This window comes from Leguminivora glycinivorella, chromosome 6 (assembly GCF_023078275.1).
Source record: "Leguminivora glycinivorella isolate SPB_JAAS2020 chromosome 6, LegGlyc_1.1, whole genome shotgun sequence".
NCBI classification, from domain to species: Eukaryota; Metazoa; Arthropoda; class Insecta; order Lepidoptera; family Tortricidae; genus Leguminivora; species Leguminivora glycinivorella.
In genome coordinates, this window is record NC_062976.1 from 7,677,149 (window position 1) to 7,690,436 (window position 13,288).

Genomic DNA, 13,288 nt, shown 5'->3' on the forward strand with positions numbered 1-13,288 from the left:
TGCTGGTACGAATGTTGTTTATCTAGCTTACGTAAGACATAGATTCAAAAACGTGGTAGTATGACTAGAGTTTACTTTGAGGTCTCGATAGCAGAAGAGCATTAATTAAGTAGAGATTAGATAGGTCGCTGCGCCCGAGTTGACGGGCGATGAGGATCGGACGCGCCTATCGATTCCATGCTAATTGGGCCCGAGCTGAGACGACGCCGTATCGTCGGCACATTCCGCGATCCGCGGCCAAACCGTCCCAAGATACAGCGAAATTTATTGCACCAACAATTTATATAATTGACGTGAGACAAAAAAGCGAGAGTACACACCCAGGGTAATTACAGCAGTGACGCTGTCCTTGCGATCGTCATTTTTATGCCGGTTGAATTTCGCCGGACGTCGCCAAGGATGCGTCCTCTGGAATTATGAAAGGAATGTCAATTTCGAGATTTTTCGCTAGTCATTTAGTCCGGGTAAAAAAGTGGCGGGGGGTGAGGGGGAGGCGAGTCGTTCCCATGGCAGATGCCGTGGACGCCGCGCTTTTTCTGGCCGGAGCGCTGTCGATAGGCCAGCGTTGACACTCGGCCGTCATTATAAATCCGCGGCGGTGAGCTCAGAGCCGAGCATTCCGCGCGCTCCGCCCGCGTTATGCGCTGTAATTATCACAAAACGCAGCCCCGACTCGCAAATATGTCGTTGGGAACGAGGGACATGACATTCTCATCACCGAACGCTGCCTTTTTACAAACGTCTCCGGTTTGGAAGTATGCTGGCGGGGCCACTCCCACGACGTCGCGCCGGCTATTCGGGGGTGTGCTTTTTGCGGGGCTGCCACGAGCGCGGAATGTCGGTATTCGTGTTCACTGAATAATTCAGCGAAATTGTCGATCGATCAATAAAACCAATGGAATTAAATTGATTCACACTTGAAAGTTGTATGGCTTCTATAACGCGTCGATCGTTCGTTTTTGCAGCGTCAAAATACTTGGAAGTCGTTCCGCCATTCACAGTCCGTCAATCATGGAGCACGTGCTGGAGCAGACAGCTCATGAAAATGCTACTTGCTCTTATCGTATTGGATAATTGGCGTCTTGGTATAGGACCGTTTTATAACTAGTTCCACAATCCACGCCGAAGCGGTTATGAGTCTGTTCTGGACTGGCTTTGTACATGCGTCGGACACTTTTTGCCATACCGCCTATACATCATTAGAGGTTGTCGTTTATGTCGTTGTGATATGACATTGACATCTTTTTATTGCTACATACCGGTTGCTACATGGCCAAATGTTACCTACTCGTAGTTGCAATGAAATAGGTACAGTCAACCAATTGGAACCCTAGGCCACTGTAGAACTATGTCATAGTGACGTTATAAATCACATTGTAAGAAATCTCTTACTGTTTGTCACTTTGACATGGTTGTAGAGTGGCCTAGGGTTCCAATTGGTTGACTGTACTTGTATGTTTTACACAGTTAGTTTTAAAATAAGTACTAAGTAAATACGTAAACGATAGATTGTACAATACTAGTGCTAGTGAAATCGATAGAGAACGCATCTTCTACTGCTAAAGTCAATAGAGATTTTAATAACTAACCAACCTAATAAAGTTAGCGTAAGATTTTAGGACTTTTATAGTATTCTTTTGACATTCTTTAATAAGTAACTACAACGAACGTGGTAAATGTAACGACGTTTGCCACGTTTGTAATTTATAAAGTTTACAGCTACTTGGCAGTACTAATATATTATGTAGTTAGAAGGCCAATTCTAACTTACATTTTGATGTTAAAACTACGTATTTTTTATTCATTGGTAAACACAATTACATACATTGGTGAAAGAATAACAATATAAAACTTAAAAAATACTTAGAAATAACTAAACAAAACTAAATTACAACTAAATATAACTATTAAAAAATGAATCAAATTATAAAAAGATTTTTTTTTAATTCCAATGCAATCGCAATATTTATAATTGAATGAAAAATATGTACCTATAATGTTTACATTAACATATAATATAAGTTTGATTTGATATTGACGCATGAGTGCTCATCTTTTTCGTAGCACTTGACATTTTAGAATGCATGGTCATTGGCCGGAATTTGTAGTAAGCACGTTCATGTTAGACTAGATAAACATAATAAGAAAAGTCAAATAGGATTAGGGAATTGGGGCGTCGCTTACGGGAAAGAAGCCTTGACCCGCGCTCAGGGTCATCCTTTTGCAAAGGCTGTCCATTGCTATTCAACGCGGTATCGCGGCGAGAGTGATGGGCACTTTTGCACCAGAGGTTACGCCGGGAGAGGCCTCCAGTAGGTTTTTCTTTTTATACTTAATATAAGTTATTTAGTTTTAGAGTTATTAAGGTTTTTTTTAGATTTAATTTAGTTTAGAGGAGGCATTTGCCCAGTAGTGGGAAACAATATAGGCTATATTAAAAAAAATAGTTTTATTTGTAGGCTAATTTTTACCTATTTTATACGTTTAATTGAATAAATTCCCAATAGGATTTAAATATAAATATATTTATAATATTAATATTTCCTAATTCAAAGAGTCAGATGGTAACACTTTCTTAAAAACTAGTGCCTACACCAACTTTTGGGATTAGTTGCCAAGCAAATCTCATGCTCGTATTGGCCTTGGCAAAAAGCCGAGATAACGTAAGGAAGATTATAATATGATGATTTTAACAATTACTATATCTATTATTTACTGTCCTTTTACGAAGATAAACTCTAGTTACAAAATCTTTATCTTCTTAAGATGCTAAACTATTTATTCAAACATATTTTATCATCCACCAATCATCCAAACATTTACCAACTTATCACAGATAAATCCGTTAGCTATGCAACATAGTTATTCTCGCGTTTACATTAATCATGGCGTCGACAATATAAATTATATAATGTAATGTAAAGAAGTGAGAATGGCCAAGCACGTCAAATCCCCGATAACCGGCCGAGATCATCTATACCAAGCCCATATGTGAAATTGCGAGGGATTTTGCAATTTTAATTTTATTTATAACGAGTTGCCTTAAAGCATGAGCGTAGCGGTTTGGTGGGATAGTTCCCGAGACGCAAGACTCTCGAGAATAAAGAACTCGTCAAATCGTTCGCTAACATAGAGGTAAGTTGGTCACTGAAAGCACTACCAGGGTTAATAAAAAGTATTTCGTTTTTTCGAAAAAAAATACTAATAAAAAGCATTTATCTAATATCCAAAGGTGTATTTATAAAATAATATTCGTCTTCGTGAGAATTTGATACCTATTTCAGTGTATACTATATCTCTTTCCGACGGAGCTAGGAAATGGCTACTTCTTCTAGTGAAAAGCTGACCCATTTTGACCGGCATACTGTCTATTTCTTATAAATCCATATAAATACTTTCCTTTTTGGACCGTGATAGATCCTTTTAAAATTTACTAGAAGGTTAAGACATTTTGTAAATTAAAGAAATGGTGACATTTTTGTGTCGCTACTTTCAAATTAATTACAAGCTTTTATTCAACTTGCCTTGTTAGTATGTTAGTGTGCGTCAAAACGTAGAAGCTAAATTTGACCCGCTTCCCAGCTGAACACATATGCAAATCACGTGACAATGCAATATTATGGTATCATGGAGCTGATCTAATGATGGAGCAGAAAGGTGGTCATAGGAACTCTGTCATGAAACGTCGTATCCGCATCGAGTAAGGGGTTTTTAGAAACGTCTCCGAGCGCAGTAGATGCTGTTGAAAGAATGGTACAGTCTGCGATAAAAGCTTGTGCCAAAAATGAAATTTATGCAAAAAACTTATGTAATAATATGTATTCTGCGAGCCAAACACGCTCGCGCGATAAAGCCTGTCATGTGAGGCCGTCCTTTTCGCACTATTGGCAAGCGCGATAAGGACGCACTGATGCGATAAGGTTTATCACACTAGTGTGCCACGGCTGCTGTCGGACTGTAAGGCCCATTGTCAACAGTCCTCCGCCCTCGCTTCACACTTGGACCTCACTGCAAATCGGCCGGACGTTCCCGCTAGAAACTGATAAACTGAAACTCGCTCCCGATACAGATCGGAGTCGCATTCGCTCGTCGCGTCGCCTTTAAATTAACTGTTCACGCACTCTCGTTCAGGAATTTTAGATCCGAGATGGATGCGACGCGATGCGATGTCAGCCTGAATGCACAGGTGCGATTCGTTTAATTAGCAGGGGAGAATTGGTACAAATTACGTTGGTTTATGATCTGAACTATATAATGAGGCGAAATATTTTAGATAGGCTAGTGACATGAGATGGTAATTTATTTTAAGCTTTTGCTAAATTCAAATTTCAGACCAAAACGAAAGTTTCAAATACTGTAGTAATTTTTTCAAATCTGTTTTATGTTTTTCTTAAAGTACTTGTTAATATAAATATATAAAGTATCATTGGAAAATGAAATTCAGACAACCGACCAACGGATAAGAAACCTAAGTTATTAATTACATAATTCACTAAAATCAGTGTTAAGTCTTAAATGAGATGTATCGACAGCACCAAATATAATGATTGAATAATCCTGTTTCACTTAGGTAAGGTAATGTAAGATAAAAGCCTCATTTAAAATAACTGACAGAAGCCATAAAATATAAAGTATACACTCTGCAACGTTGAAATCAAGTTATTAAGCTTCAATCTAGGAAGACAGCAGCATTCCTCGCTCACATTTTCGCACGGACCAAAAAAGGCACGATCATAAAATGATTGTGTAATCCTTTCATTACGTAATTTCATTTCGCATAAACACGGCTTTCCATATCCCTACAACATACTTATTATGATTTAATCTCAATCTTGAAAACGCAATTTAGCAGCGAGGCTCGCAATACAAATTCCTCCGCGTAGCTTATTCATCCCCATTTCTTACAAGCTTGAGTGAAACATGTGATATTGTTCCTGGCCGGTGTCGTGTGTCGTGCGAACCCGGCGTCATAAACATGTATGTCATATTCGCTTACCTACGTGCGAGGACCCCGCCAAGATCGTAAAACGATCGGACTTCCTATCAGCCAGTGAGGGAAAGCTCTGCCTGACCGCTCATAGAACCCGATTCCGACCGGCTTTATCTATTTCAAGAAATGTAAATACTTATTACTTCATGGTATAAACTAGGATTGGGATACCTATATGAAAGGGTTTTGATATACTGTAAAAAAAAGAATTCAATAGATGTCCACCTGCTCACGATTAAGAAGAAGTTAAAAAAAAAACAAACGATGACTTGTTTTAGCCCATCAGCATAACTATCAGCTTAATGCGCGGACAATACATCGACTTGTCACCGCGACCGCTGCGGAATGCTTAAACAAACGCAGGCATTTTATCTTATGTGATTAATTCAATTATTTAGCGCAATAAATAGGGTCGTTAGGGGGTCGGGGGCGCGCGCGGGGGTGGCTGACGTCGCGGCTGTCGGCGTGACGGCGGAGTGCATGCGTGCAATTGCGTCAGTGTCAGCGTGTCACCGCGGGGCCATTGTGGCCTCTAGCCGATATATGAGCGTCGCGCGATCGCTGCGCCCGCTCCTGATTTATCGACGGCCTGCGCGGGCGCTGGGACGCGCTGTCGCCGCCGAATAAAGCGCATTCTCACGCTACCGAACGCACGCGAACGCTCCTACCCGTATTTAAATGGAACGCTCGTTTCTCATTCCTTTCCCCCAGATATTTTACGTCGGGTAATACGATACGACACTGTCCGGCTCTTTCTGCAGTTTTCGCGGTCGTTTTTTCCCTCAGTCCGCTATTGTTCACTTGTCAATTTCTTTAGCTAATGCGAGTAAACGTCTCATTATGCGGTGCGGTGCGGTGCGCGGGCGCACCGCGTGTTGTGACAGCAACCACCCACCGGAAGGGGCCGAGCGTCATTCAGCCGCGCACAAAACGCGAATGCTTTATTCAATGAACGTCTGATGGCTAATTTAAATGGATTGTGCACGTTTAATGGGAATAATTAGCTCTTAATGTGCGTTGAACTGGATCGAGGAGATGTCTGCGCGTCCGCGAGTACGTGCTGTCGACTTTTGATCCTCTAGTTAGCGCCTAATTAACGCGCGTGCATTCGGCGGCATAGAGCTTGCATCACCGGCATTACCGGAGGCAGATATGCCGCGACACGTTGCACACCGTTCGACTACCCGTATAATAAGGACAGCCGACATTTCGCAATCCGTCAGCCTGTTAGCCGTCATACGTAAACGCATTTCTCGCTGTGACGAGCCGACATCGAAGCACACCTAAATACCGCGCCGATGAACGACTTCCCTTATTTTCTCTCATTAAAATTGAGAGAAAGAACAGTTTTAAAATCTCGCACGGTATTATAATTCCTTAAAAGTCACGTCTGAAAAAACGTCGCGGCGCTCTCAGCACCTATTTCAGCGGAGGGGTATTTCCTTTAATTTGGCAACGAGTGGACGGTGACGAGTGAGAATTGCAGGGGTTTCGCGCGCGCCTGTCACTCGTGACAGACGGACGGCCTGTCCGAGGGAAAACAAAAAAACCGAATACGGAGTAGCTGGCACTGGCACTCGCTCCGAGTGAAACGTGCTCACCTATCGCGCCCGTCCGCCGCTCGAGCGAGATAACCAAAACTGTGAAAGGACACGGGCTACTAAAGATTTCTACTGTTAGCGACGGCGAGATATAACTTAAACCGACAATTTTGTGCTTGAGACGTCGATTACTCCTCTCGAGCCTGATGCTTGACTTTCAAATAACTCACTGGCTATTGTTTATTCCACCGTGATTCAACGAGCTGACATTCGCTATATCGAGCACTTATAAATATGTAGTCGGCCTTTATTTGGCGTTTCGCAATCGTTTGTCAGACGCGTTTGAAGGGTCCAAACACACGAGCACGGGACGGGATCAGCCATTCTGATTCTTTACGATAATTACGATAAAGTGGTGTACTTATCCGCCGCTAAATAATCGATATCGAGAAAAATGACTATCATTAAGCGGATCGGGACGGCCAATATGGGACATCGACCATAAGAGTGAGGAGATTAGATACAAGAGACGCGCCCGGATATTACACTATAATTAAGAACATTTACGTGTTGGGGCGCCAAATTTATCGCCGAGTTTTTGTCGATATGAAGGCATCGGTGGGTATTAATGCGGGGGTCGCGGCATGTGAGGTCCGGGCGGTAGTCGGTTATCGCGTGGTAATCTTTATGGGCCGCGGACTGCGCGACTGCCCGCTGCCGCTGCCGAGACCGACCCTAATGGCTCGAGATCATATAGCCAGCATTTGGGAGCTCGTGTTTGTGGGTTTGTTTATAGCTTAATTAGGCTGTTTTGTTTAAATGGAAATTGGCCCCGGCGTCGGTTCTAGGAGATAAGGTGTCGAGGTATTTACGATTTGATACCGCTGCTGGGCCGATTGTCGACCTTTTACAGTTCTCGTTTTGTTTTGATTGAGTTTTATTGAATTTAATGTTAAGACGCGCTTTATAACTGGAGTCACGATAATTTGGAGATATTTTATGGCCTTTATTTTTGTACGTTTCCAATTAAGGTTTGAGAATCATACTGTTAATTACTGCGTAGGTAGTTGTTTAAGTACGCGTAAGCATTCCTTTTGGAATAATCGTGTGATGTGAGTCTAAATGAGGTACTAAAGATTAAATTGTTCAGCTGTATTGTAATGGTAAATCTCTTTCGATAACGTTATTTAAATAAGACTGAAATCCTTTTTTCATTGATAAAAATTTGACACCGAAAAAACGACCAAAGCAGAGGAATGCGGGGTCTTACTAATGAAAGGGACCAATTAAAGATGATTATTTTTTCTTGCAGCTACAGGATGATGTTGAATGTTATAATTTTAAGTAAAAAAATATCAAACCAGTCTGTTGTTTTTTTAAACTCTATAAATAAATATGCCTCTTTGTTGTTAACAAATAGTTTTAGCATAAAATTATAACTTCCATTTGGTGCTTCCTCTCTTTCAAGGTTTGAAAGAGGTACGATTTTTCAGTAAAAATCAACGAGTTGTAAGATTTTCTTAATAACTTGTTAAATATTTTATTAATTAATTAATTACCGTACCAAAACTCAAAAATATCATGGCAAGAAACATTTTACTTACAAACGCACCTGCACCTATATTACTTTTCATTTACATAAATAAATAGTAGGTTGTGCTTCTTCTACTTTAAATCTTAAAATATGCTACTTGTAAACTTCATTAACTTATACACAATAGGCTAGTTTCCTACTAGTCAAATCAGCTCCTTTTTAACAACCGTCAAAACGATTTGCTAATATGGAATTACTATGAAATACTGAGGAGTGACGTCACGGTCAATTCATTTACTTTTTATCTTTCTCTGCGACTTATTAAATATAAATTATGTTTAAACAAAACCACTGTCCAAATTTTTCTACTAATTATGTGGTGCTTTATTTCGTGCACTGCATAAAATATTTTATTTTAAGTATAGGAAACTAGCCTATTGACTCCCAATAAAACAGTAACATCCTGTACCAGTTATTTTTTCTTGTCACCGTGTGATAAAAAATCGGGGACTAATTCAAGTCTGTATGTTGCCACCCAGCGCTGGGCATCAATTTATGGCCTTTTAACCTAATTTGTTGACGGTACCACGCTACCAGCCCACGCAGTATGGTCAGCTCGTTCATTGAATTGAGTCGATTTGTTTAGTTGAATCCATGAAATGGAATACCTAAAGAAGTCTATTAAGCTTAAAAATGACAAGTAATTTTTCCGCTAGCGACTTAATCGTACAGACTGCGAACATGCTATATCAAATTTTGGAATCCCGCGTAACAGATTTGATATAAGTGCACTGAGAGAAAATACAACCAGTTTTCATGTTCGTTCAACAAGTTTTTTGGTTAAAATAGCGCCTACGTGCTCTTTGGTTCAAACAGCAAGCTACTTGTCATTTGAATCGGCAATATATTTGAATCAACAAGTCGATTTTATAAAAACAACCTGACGCATATTGTTTTAAACATACGTTTGGCTGATTCAAACGGATAAACCGCAACAAGTTGAACTTGTTAAATTCACAATGCAAATTTCTCTCAGTGTGAGATGGGGGAAGATAGAAGAGTTTTTCTTGATCGGTAAGAATGTATGTTCCGTATAACGAAGAACTACAGCGGCATTCTGTCTTATCCCGCAAGAAAAACTCTTCAATCTTTCCTTATCTAAGACTTTTATTTTAAATTATTACGAATTTCCGGGTGTTCACCTCTACATGTCGCAATTCTACACCAATTCTTTTTTTTTACCAGATTAAATTCTTAAATGATATTTTATTACCAGTTCAGGATTTCGGTTTTTCTTGAATAAGGAAATTGGCATAGGTATATAGGTAACTTAAATAAATATTATAAATAAATAAATATTATAGGACATTCTTACACAGATTGACTGAGGCCCACGGTAAGCTCAAGAAGGCTTGTGTTGTGGGTACTCAGGCAACGATATATATAATATATAAATACTTATATACATAGAAAACATCCATGACTCAGGAACAAATATCAGTGCTCATCACACAAATAAATGCCCTTACCGGGATTCGAACCCGGGACCGCGGCGTAGCAGGCAGGGTCACTACCGACTGCGCCAGACCGGTCGTCAATAACAAACAAATATGACAAGTAAAAACTTATAATATGACGAATTTATTATGAATTCGTTTAAGATCAATGTGTTTTAATTTTTACATTTACAAAGTTCATGGCAAGGTCCACAACATTACAGTGGTAGGCACCAGAAGCGGCTGATCCATACAAGCCGATTCCCACACAGGCTTGCCTAAAATTGATTACTATTTACTAGCTAGTATGTACTACCTAATGCTAAAGTAGATTTCTATATCGCTCAGTGTTGCCTAGCAGAAATTTTCACCAGCCGCCACTGATAGGTACTAGTTTAATCCTACTAACACAAAGCCCTGATCCAAAACTTACTACCCAATAAAGCTAAAAGTAGCAAAACGATTTACACCCCAATATATCTTATCTAATATCACTCTATAAATTAGCTTGTAATGGACAAAGTTGCGTCGCAAATTAAATGAGAAACAAAATCACCAAATTAAGCTATCACGGGTGGCGATAAAATATCAAATTAATGTATTTTACATTAGCAGAATGGCTGTCAAACTTTAACGTACTCATAAAAACGTACTGACATTTATAATGTTAGTCGTAAACACTATGGTCACTTATTGCTGTCACCTGAATATTGAATCAACTTTTTTTGATTTTTTCTTTAGTGATGGTATGTATGATGGTTTCGATAAAAATACCACATACATAAGTGTGTAACTTGTTGTCGTTTTGCGGGCAAGTGAAGGATCTGTTACGTTAGTAACTTGTTAATAATCTGTGACATAGGTACCATAATACTTGACTTGTTGAAGTCCTTAAAAATATGCGACGCTTTGAAAATGTTACAAGGTTCTACAGTAAGATAGTGGCATTTTTTTAATCACTCTCTCGTAGACTGTATTATTACATGCATGCGTACTGATACGTAATGAGCTACTTTACCGCCCCAGGGCGATAAAGATGGGGCCTTCCACGACCTGTCAAAAATCACAAGATTTCGGTTGAATGTTCAAAATGTCAGCGTATTAGGTACTTATTTCAATATTTAATTTCAGATTTGGTTATTACTTCGATGAAAAATATTGTGTATATCACGAACGGCTGACAGATTAAGAACATTAGTTTATGTGTAATAATTTTTTATGTTTAAAATATTTTGCTTACTTTTAATTCCTTCAGATAATTTGAGGGATGACAGAGACGAAATTGTAACTGCTTGTGTGATGACTGATGTATTAAACCGAAAAACGTGTATCGAATGAAACATTTGCAGTTGGTACTTATATTTATGGATTCGTCTTTTAATAATATTGATTAGGTACCATTTTGATATCGTAAATTGTAGGTCTGTCTACAATGTTGACTAAAAGATGTAGCAGTGGCATATCTTTTTTATCAGTTGCTGACATTTTCTAAAATCAACCACCTAAATAAATTCCCAAATTGTGACAAATGTTGTTTAAAAAAATGCCCCAAAAAGGTGTGGGCACGATCTCCGATAAGTTTATTGCGATCCTAAAAGCTCGGGTGGTAGGGTTTATAAATATTTTGTGTGCGACGAAATTTTGACAAATACCACTTAATTTACGCTAATGAATCCAAATGAATGCACGTTGGAGGACTAATGGTCGGACCGCTAGTGATGTGCTCGTACAAGAAGAAAAATATCGATAAAATGTTTTGAAGTCTAACTTCACATGAATTTTCCTGTCGCGTCAAATTATGGCCATTGTGACTATTTAGTAAAAAAGTGTATTTTTGTTGGGCTTAATCAATAGCATAATAAAACTTTATCCATTTAAAGGGCACTTTTATAAATAAAATAACGTGTTGAACTTCACAAAAAGTTGTAAATCAAATTAAAAATGACGTGACAACTACTAAATATAAAATTGAACTGCTGAAGGGATAAAAGTCAGTCTTTTCGTTCATCTTTGTAATAAACGAAAGACATAAAAATAAAATATATAATAAAAATATCAGTATTTTTTTGAACTTGTGTAAACTATTTTATTAAGACACTCGTGCAACAAGTTATCTGCTCTAATTACAGTAATATCAGATATCATTTCCATAATCTAGTTTAAGACGTAAACTGTTACTATGTAGTACTAATATTTCTAATCGACCACTTCGTTACATAGTCGCGGTTGGGCATAATCGTAACGATCCTCCTGAAACTGCAGTCTGGTTAGAATAATTTATTGCCCACATTACTACCGTGGAAAAGTAGAAGAAATAGTGGATACAGTAAGCTAGTTAATATTTTAATATCATAAATGCGGAAGTTACACTCTGACATAATATTTAAATGAAATATAGAGGAATAGGTTAATCAACTTTGAGCTCGAAAAATGAAATATTATAGTTGCATTTTGTTCATCTCATTCCTCCCAGACGAATCACGGACAGAAATGGGTTAATTTACTGTAATGAAACTATTAGCTATTTAAGTTTAATGAAACTAACCTGAAAGATTCACGGTTAGTTTCATTAGTCTTAAATTGCCAAGGATAGGTAATGTACGTCTAAATATTGAGAGCTTGACAAAAATCAAAAACTTAATCAGTGTCTAGGTAAGTATATCCCGGTCAATATATCTAATGTAACTAACCGTGAATCATTCAAAACTCTTAATCCACCTAAAAGACTGCAAAATCGGGCACAACTGCTTACTGGGCATCCACAGTTTAACAAAACCTCGACACGTGAGATAAAAAAACGATAATTTTAGTCCTGTCACTTCACTATTCGAGTTCACTTAGATAAACGAGCACCATAAAAACCAACTCTTTTAGGTTAATCGAATTAGACCCGATATCCATCGCTGCGTTTAACACGTTTTGCATTTGCCCCTCACTATTTATAAAAAAAAGTCTATACGTTTAGCTTAGGCCATTAAAGTTATAATAATTTTATTAATGTTGCGCTTGAGCATGGTTTTCAATGGAGGTTTTCTTAATGGCGTGTTGATAGAGAGAGATAAAGATGTCGATATTGTCAAGTCATAATTTAGAGAGATTGACTAAGTTAATTTATATATAATCGATATTAGAAGATGTTGGATTATGATCTCCGATTGCTATATTAATATTTAAATATTTAATAACCAGCTAAGATACCTATTAGTAGATATCTACAATATTACGAACACATTGCGAGTGATGATTTCAAAGGCACTCTAAGTGCGTTTTCACATTATCTTCTTTTACATTACTTGGCTTTAATTTTTTTTGACTTCATCTAAATTGGTTCAGAAGTTAAATGTAAAGGTAACAAAAGGCAGACAGTGAGGTAGCTAGGTATATCACAATTAAAACATAAAGAGGGTTCGAAAGATACGGTTTTTGTGCTCGTCGAATTAAAGATTATTTATTTTCATACATAACTAGCTTTTGCCCGCGGCTTCACTCGCGTTAAATTAGAAAATTGCGGAATTTTCCATACAAACTTCCACCCCCCATTGTAGGGAAGTGGTGGATTGGAAAGAGACAAAAAGTAGCCTATGTCACTCTCTATCCCTTCAACTACCTTCACCTAAAAAATCACGTTCGTTCGTCGCTCCGTTTTGCCGTGAAAGACGTACAAACAAACAGACACACACACTTTTCCATTTATAATATTAGTATGGATTTCTCTCAAATGTAACAA

General features: G+C 38.4%; 1 protein-coding gene across 1 annotated transcript in view; it reads right to left on the reverse strand.

Moving 5' to 3' along the window:
- LOC125227200 (protein Wnt-6) overlaps window positions 1-13,288 on the reverse strand; it is a 43,699-nt gene that overhangs the window by 5,873 nt on the left and 24,538 nt on the right. The window lies entirely within an intron of this gene.